Below are 7,740 nucleotides of genomic sequence, written 5' to 3'. Positions count from 1 at the left end.
CTTTATTTTCTTTCTTCTAGTCCGTGGACTAAGACTTTATGTTCTCTTTCTCAAGTTTATTCATCTGTCTCCTGCACTGTAGCGGCTGCACTCTTCCAGTTCCAAACACTCTCTTTCTCTCTCTCCCCTTTAGCCTCCTTTCCTCTTCATTCCAGGCTTTCCAACTCCTAGCTTCTAAATTTCAGAGTGCTAATATGGTAAGAACTATGATTTATAACTTGTTTTAGTTAAATTTACTTATAGATTTGAGGTTAATTTTAGGGTTGTGTTTTGAATCAAAAGGGGATTTGGTTTTTCGTTGGTTAGTCTTCGATTTCTCTTCATTCAAGAACATTAGAATGTCAATTGAAAGCATATATGATATTTGCATATTGTAGGGAGGTACTAGTTAACATCTTGAATGATTCAAAATTTCGTAGAAAATTTGTATTTTTACCTAGAGTCTTTAACCTTGGTCCTAAAAGGCTAAAACTGCATCCTGATTATCCCAGGGTGACATGGAAGACTGAAAATGTTGTTGAACGAAAGGGTTTTAATGCTTTTTTTTTTTTTTTTTTTTTTTTTGTTCTATAGCTTTGTCGTCTTTGTTCCTTTTTAGTTGATATGGACTCTTAATTGATAGGAAAAGATCTACCTTAGGTCCTTTCACAGCTAGATAATCACCTTCGCACATCACTAGAAGTGGTGAGACATCCTTCCTTGTGGATACATCTACCCATACAATAAAAAAAGAATTAAAAAGTTATCAAACCATATGACATAGGCCAAGCAGGATAAGTGATTCATAAGAAATTTTAAAAAGAAAACAAACATTTATGACTAATTTAAAGTATCCAACATCTTAATCAAAACTTGTTGGGGTATATAGTTTGACGACGTCTTCATTAAGGTTGTCTTTTCCTCTGTATGAAAAACCAATGAGTTACAAACTTATAAGAAACTATCATGATAGCAAAAGTCAAGCATACAAGAATTATAGAAGTATCAAACATGTTGAAACTAAGCATGACTTGTTTAATAGAAAAAAAAAATGGATTTGGATCATAAAAATGAACCAAACCTGTAACTTATATGCTGTCCAATAAGGAGTCCCAACACTGCTGATGGAGTTGGAAGAGCAAATTTAAATTTATTGACTTACAGATTAATTTGCAGTACTTGATCGTCTCCAACTTATTGAATATGCTACATCTAAGAATATGCAAACGTTGTTAATTGTTGTTAAATATTTCTTTTAACTGTTGTTAATTGTTGTTGTTGCTTACTTTTCTTTTATGTTTCAGTCAAGATTTGAAGAATCCAGCAAACATAGTTGGGTTGCTCTCTTTTTGACAAGTGACTCCCCTGAGAAGCTGGAGGATGAGGCAATAGAAATTGATCTAGAAAATGAAGGAAATGTTGAAGGTGACCCAAAAAAAGATGGAAATGAATCTAAAGGTGAAGATGATGCACAAGTAAGTAACTCTAATTCAAGAAAGCGTAGTTGGGTTTGGGAGCATTTTACAACATACTATGTGACGAAAAAAGTGAAAACAATCAATGATAAGGGGGAGGAAGTTTGGGTGGATAAAAAACTTAGGAGAGCTAAGTCTAATTATTGCCCAAAAAAAGCAATGATGGTGACCATGCAGCTGAATCGAGAGTAAATGGCACCTCAACTATGAAACACCACATTGAAAAATATTGTAGATTTTATCAGGGGAACAAATGTAAAAAGAAAAAAGTGTTGGTTGGGAATAAGAGTTGGGGATAAGAGTAAAGATAACAATGTAGCCATTGTTGGCTTTTCACAAGCTAATATATTAAAAACATGTGTCAAGAAGGTGGTCATAGATGAGATGCCATTTAGTACCGTTGATAAGATGGGGTTTCGGCTTTTTTGTGCTGTTGGTATTCTACTATTTAATGTGCCTTCTAGAAGAACACTTGTTAGAGCTTTTCTCAACATGTATGAAGAATGGAAGACTTCTTTGAAGAAAAACTTAAGTGGGTACAGAATTTGTCTCACCACCGACACTTGGACAAGCACACAAAATTACAATTAAATGGTTCTTACCGCACACTTCATTGATGATGAATGGAATATGCATAAGAGGATCATAAACTTTTGTATTATTCCTAACAACTATGGAACCACAATTGCAAAGTTAATTGAAAATTGTTTGTTGGAATGGGGGATAGATAGAGTTATGACAATCACAATGGACAATGCTTCCACAAATAAAGTTGCTTTGGATCAACTTATGGCAAAAATGAATAGGTGGGAAAATTCACAAGCTATTTTAAGTGGCAAGTATTTAAATGTACGATGCATTGCTCACGTAATCAACATAATTGTGAGTCATGGGATGAAGAGGCTAAAGAATGGTCTTTTAGCTATACGAAATTGTGTGAGGTTTGTGAGGAGCTCTCCACAAAGATTGGAGTTTTTTAGGCAAGCTGTGAATTTGGTGAACTTGACATGCAAAGCAATGGTTTGCCTTGATTGTCCTACTCGGTGGAATTCTATATTCGTTATGTTGCATGTAGCTTTGAAGTTTAAGAAGGCCTTTGCCACGTCTAAGTATCCTTATAGACATCGAAATTTCTGTGAAATAAATGTTAACCAATACAACACTTATTTCACCTATGTCATTCCCTCACTTCACCAACAACCTCCACTCATTTCACCTACATCATCCACTTACTTCATCTACAACCTCCACTCACTTCACCAAAAAAATGAATGGTGGTGATTCACTCTCAAAGCCTATAAATAGGCTTCTCCATCAAGAGGAATGGGAAACCAATTCACAAATACATTTCTCTACTCCCAAAATGGAAGAGAATACTCCCCACACATCCAAAAAAAACCTTGAAGCCTTAAAGTTCTAAAGCTCTCAAGAAAATCCCGAAGGATCAAGAAAGCACTCTTCCTTCTTCGTCAAATCCTCCTTCAAGATCAAGCCCCAACGGCCCTTAAAGAACTCCCACCAACTCAAGATCAAGCCTCGACGGCCCTTGAAGAAAGTGTTCATCATTCATCATCCATTCATCCTAAGATCAAGCCCCAACGGGCCTTTGGATCAACAACCTCAACAAACCCATACACCCATTCTTCAAGATCAAGCCCAACGCCCTTTGAAGATCTATTCATCAACTGTTCATCCTTAGATTAAGCCCCGACGGCCCTTTGGATCAACAACTCATCCACAACACACACCAAAAAACCTTGAAGCCTTAAAGTTCTAAAGCTCTCAAGAAAATCCCGAAGGATCAAGAAAGCACTCTTCGTTCTTCGTCAAATCCTCCTTCAAGATCAAGCCCCAACGGCCCTTGAAGAACTCCCACCAGCTCAAGATCAAGCCCCGACGGCTCCTTGAAGAAAGTGTTCATCATTCATCATCCATTCATCCTAAGATCAAGCCCCGATGGCTCCTTGAAGAAAGTGTTCATCATTCATCATCCATTCATCCTAAGATCAAGCCCCAACGGGCCTTTGGATCAACAACCTCAACAAACCCATACACCCATTCTTCAAGATCAAGCCCAACGCCCCTTGAAGATCCATTCATCAACTGTTCATCCTTAGATCAAGCCCCAACGGCCCCTTGGATCAACAAACAAATCCACACATCTACTCTTCAAGATCAAGCCCAAAAGCCCTTGAAGAAAACCAACTGTTCATTTAAGATTAAGCCTCAACGGCCCTTGAAGAAAACCAACCGTTCTTCAAGATCAAGCCCAAAAGCCCTTGAAGATCCGCTCATCCATCAACATTCAAGATCAAGCCCTGAAGGCCCTTGAAGAAACTTCCATCAACCTTCAAGATCAAAGCCACGAAGTCCCTTGAAGAAACTTACAACTGTTCATCCAAGATCAAGCCTCGACGGCCCTTGGATCAACAAATCTACATCTTACGGAGATCGAATCAGAGGACCAAATTTGAGAGATCGTAACCCCAAAATCATTAAACACAAAAATATTATTTTGTACACATATTCTTGTCTCTTGTTTTCAGGAATTTTTTGTGTTTACAATCCTATCTTGGCCGCCATTGCAAAAGATATTCTTGCTATTCAAGTCTTTACTGTGGCCTCCGAGAGTGCTTTTAGCACCAGGGGTCGAATAATTTCAAATTTTAGGAGTTCTTTAACTCCTAAATCGGTATAGGCCTTGATATGCATGCAAAATTGGTTGAGGGGCGAAAACATTATTACTTTGGAGAATGATGCACCTTTAGTTGAGCACATTGAGTTCTAAGAAAGTATTGAATTGGGTAAGTATATCATTTCAAGTTAAAGGACTTTCTTAGTTTTCTTTTTCAATATATTTTGTTCTTTTGTAGGTTTTTTAAAGTTTCTAATAACTAATGTGATTTATATTGTTTATATTTTGTATTATGTAGAGTTCGCCAAATCAACCTCAACTCTCGCCTCTCTTACTCTTAATCCACAATCACAACAAGCTCCAAGTCAATCAAAAAGTTCTAGTTCACAAGGATCAATGGCTTCCCATCCATTATTTTCAAATTTACAACGTGCAAGGTCTTCCCAAGTTTCGGCTTCTCAAGCCCGTTCACAAGTTCAAAGACCTCCTAAACCTTCGGCTTGTAAGTGTGAAAAAGGAAAGGGAAAGGCAAAAGTTTGAAACTTGAATGATGCAAAGTAAGTGTCCTAAACCTTATGCTGATTTTTAATGTTAAACTTTATTTCAAGTTAAATTTTAGGGTAAAGTACAAAAAACTACGTCAACTATTGGTCTCATGACACTTTCATAATTCATCATTTTAAAATGACAATGTCATACCTCACCTTACGAATTTGTGTCAATGTCATACATCCGTCAGTTTTTCTATTAATTTAACAGTTAAATGCTACCGTGGCTTGATTCGGGACCCACTTTCTATTAAAAAAAGTTAATAAAATATTATTAAAAACTAAAAAAAAATCATTTAATATTTTTAAAATATTAAAATAATGAAGATAAGTAAAAAAATAAAAAAATAAAATAAAATAAAATAAAAAACCAAACAAAACTTCCCCCCTGCACGTCCTCTCGCTTCTCCCCATCTTCATCTCCCTTCATCTTCTTCCTACCTGCTGCAACCCAGAAAAAAGAAAAAAACAAAACAAAAAACAAACTTTGTCCTTCCCCCCCTCCCACTCCCCGCACGTGCCCTCTCCTCCCCCATCTTCATCTTTTTTTCTCTTCTTCCCCCTATCTGCTACAACCCAGAAAAAAAAAGAAAAAAAAAACAAACAAACAAACAAAACTTCCCCCCCCCCCCCCCCCCCCCCCGCACGCCCTTTCTCTTCTACCCCCATCTTCATCTCCTTTCATCTTCTTCCTACCTGCTGCAAGCCAAGAAAAAGAAAGAAAAAAAAAATACACAAAACTTTGTCCCTTCCCCCCCCCACCCCCCCCCCCCCAAAAAAAAAAACGCCCTTTCTCTTCTCCCCCATCTTCATCTTCTTTCCTCTTCTTCCCCCTATCTACTGCAACCCAAAAAAAAAAAAAAAAAAAAAAAAAAACCAATTGTCTTCCCCTACACCCACCCTCCACGCCCAACCTCGCACCCATCCTCTTCCCTCTTCTACACACCCCACTCCTTAAATCCACACTCATTCCCCCCCTTTTCTCCACGCCAAGGTTCTCCACTCACGGAATCGGCTTGGCGAACGGGATCTGAGTTTTTTTTTTTTTTTTCTTTTTCTCCTCCTTCCTTCCTTCCTTCTTCTTCTTCTTTTGGGGGGGGGGGGGGGGGGGGGGTTGGGGCGGTGTTGGGGGTTGATGGGTTTTCAAATTTTTTTTGGTTTTTTTTTTTTTTTGGTTGAAGATTAAGTAGGGAAGAAGATGAAGATGGGGAGAGAGAGAAGGGGGGAGGGGGGGTGGAAGAGACGAAAGGTTTTGTTTTTTTTGTTTTTTAACTTTTATTTATTATTTTAATATTTAAAAATATTAAATGATTTTTTTAATAGTTTTTTTAATATTTTATTAATTTTTTTAATAGAAAATGGGGTCTGGATCAAGCCACGTCAACATTTAACTGACAAATTAACAGCAGGCTAACGGAAGGTATAACATTGACACAAATTCGTAAGATAAGGTATGACATTGCCAATTTTAGAAGATGAGGTATGAAAGTGTCGTGACACCAATAGTTGAGGTAGTTTTTTGTACTTTACCCTAAATTTTAATATTGTCATCATCAAGTTGAATTATTTTATTGTGGTATGAATTATTTTTTTAGTGCTGAAAACTTTCCTCCGTCTCCTTAATTGGTTATGTTTAAGAAAATTCTAACCACAATCATTAATGATGCCAAACTGTTTTAGTTTAGCTTATGAAGTAGTGTTTGGCTATTCATACTTTCCTGTGATAGTAACAAGGAGAGCATAAAATGTAGTTTTCAGCACTATATGGTGTGTTCCCAGTTTCTGCTCTGCTCTGTTTTTACTATTATTGGGGAAACACCTGGATTGTGTATTGGATATAAGCAATGTTATGATAGCATTGAAATTATTGGTTATTTATTTTCTGGTCTCTACACATACATAAGTTCTTCAAATGAATATGCAATATAGTCCTTTTTTTCTAATTTTGGTATCTACTGATTGTCATATTTCTTTTCCTTTGTTTTATGTTTTTGCAGTTTAATGCTGATAAAAGTCCCTTCCAACGAACATTTGTTAATCAGGTATATACTCGGATTTGATTAGAACTACAATTGCATTACATTTGTTAAGACTCGATTGTGCATGGCATGCGCCTTTTACTTGTTATTTACCAGAAGATAGCAAGGTATGGATATTACACTAGAATAGTATTCTGTTGTCATCAACTAGGTAACATGAATTTGTGATGGAATCAGACCCTAAACTTAATGCCAATCGTGAATTTGTGATGCAGCGAGGCAAGGAAGTCATTAAACAGACCGCATGTTGGGCAAGTCCTTGATAATCTCATCTACAATTGCAGTCTGACTTTTTGTGGGAAGGCTTTGGCTTAGTAAGCCAAAAAGTGCTCTTCAAACTGCACTTGTATTGGTTGTGATCACCCAGAATTGCAGTTACTGGGACTTTCTTTATGTTACACTTTCTGTGTGTTTGCGACTTTACTAAAACACATCTACCAACTTTTGTTATTAAAAAAATTTCATAGTTTGATTGGTAGGTTCTACCAAAACCAGAGTTATTAGAATCTTTTTTATGCTTGGGTTTGCGGTACTGGCATCGGAATTGATGTGCTCTTAGTTGCCTCAAGTTGAATTATTTTGTTGTGGTTATTGTGGATGTGAATTTTGTTGTCATCAACTAGGTAACCGTAATAGTTTTTTCAAACAATCAAACCAAACCAAAACCGTTTGAAACCAAACCAAACTGAATCAAATGATTTGGTTTCATTTCGGTTTTAGCCTCAAAATCGCACTGAATCAAACCGTAAAAACTTGCGATTTTGATTTTGATTTCACTCAAAACCACACCTAACCAAACCGCGCACATCCTACCAATATCAAGACTCTCGCTCTTCCCCTGCCACGAGGAGCACGTCAGCTAACAAGCCTTTATGCGATATGATATCGTACGAACGGTGGAATGCATAGACGGGTGACATCACAACACAAATTGCAAATAGTGCACCAACCAAAATAGCCATCTACCATCAACCGTTGTGTGATAAGATCGAGGAAGCTTCCCCAACACTACAAACAAAAGCAAAGGCCTCCAACCTCATGATCTTTGTTAAATTCAATCTCAA

The 7,740-nt window shown here is 37.1% G+C and overlaps 1 long non-coding RNA gene across 2 annotated transcripts; it reads left to right on the top strand.

The window, feature by feature from the left end:
* Window positions 1–1,183: 1,183 nt before the first annotated feature.
* LOC125470872 lies at window positions 1,184–7,235 on the top strand. 2 transcript variants are annotated; one of them, XR_007253252.1, is made up of 4 exons: window positions 1,184–1,454; window positions 4,388–4,646; window positions 6,635–6,679; window positions 6,892–7,235. It is a non-coding gene; the product is annotated as an uncharacterized LOC125470872 (long non-coding RNA). The 2 variants fall into 2 exon arrangements; XR_007253251.1 differs by lacking the exon at window positions 1,184–1,454 and adding an exon at window positions 4,106–4,258.
* Window positions 7,236–7,740: the final 505 nt, after the last annotated feature.

This window comes from the organism of the source record quoted next, unplaced genomic scaffold (assembly GCF_019419815.1).
Source record: "Pyrus x bretschneideri cultivar Hongxiangsu unplaced genomic scaffold, Pyrus_bretschneideri_v1 Contig53, whole genome shotgun sequence".
NCBI classification, from domain to species: Eukaryota; Viridiplantae; Streptophyta; class Magnoliopsida; order Rosales; family Rosaceae; genus Pyrus; species Pyrus x bretschneideri.
This window is presented reverse-complemented; position numbering and strand designations above follow the sequence as displayed.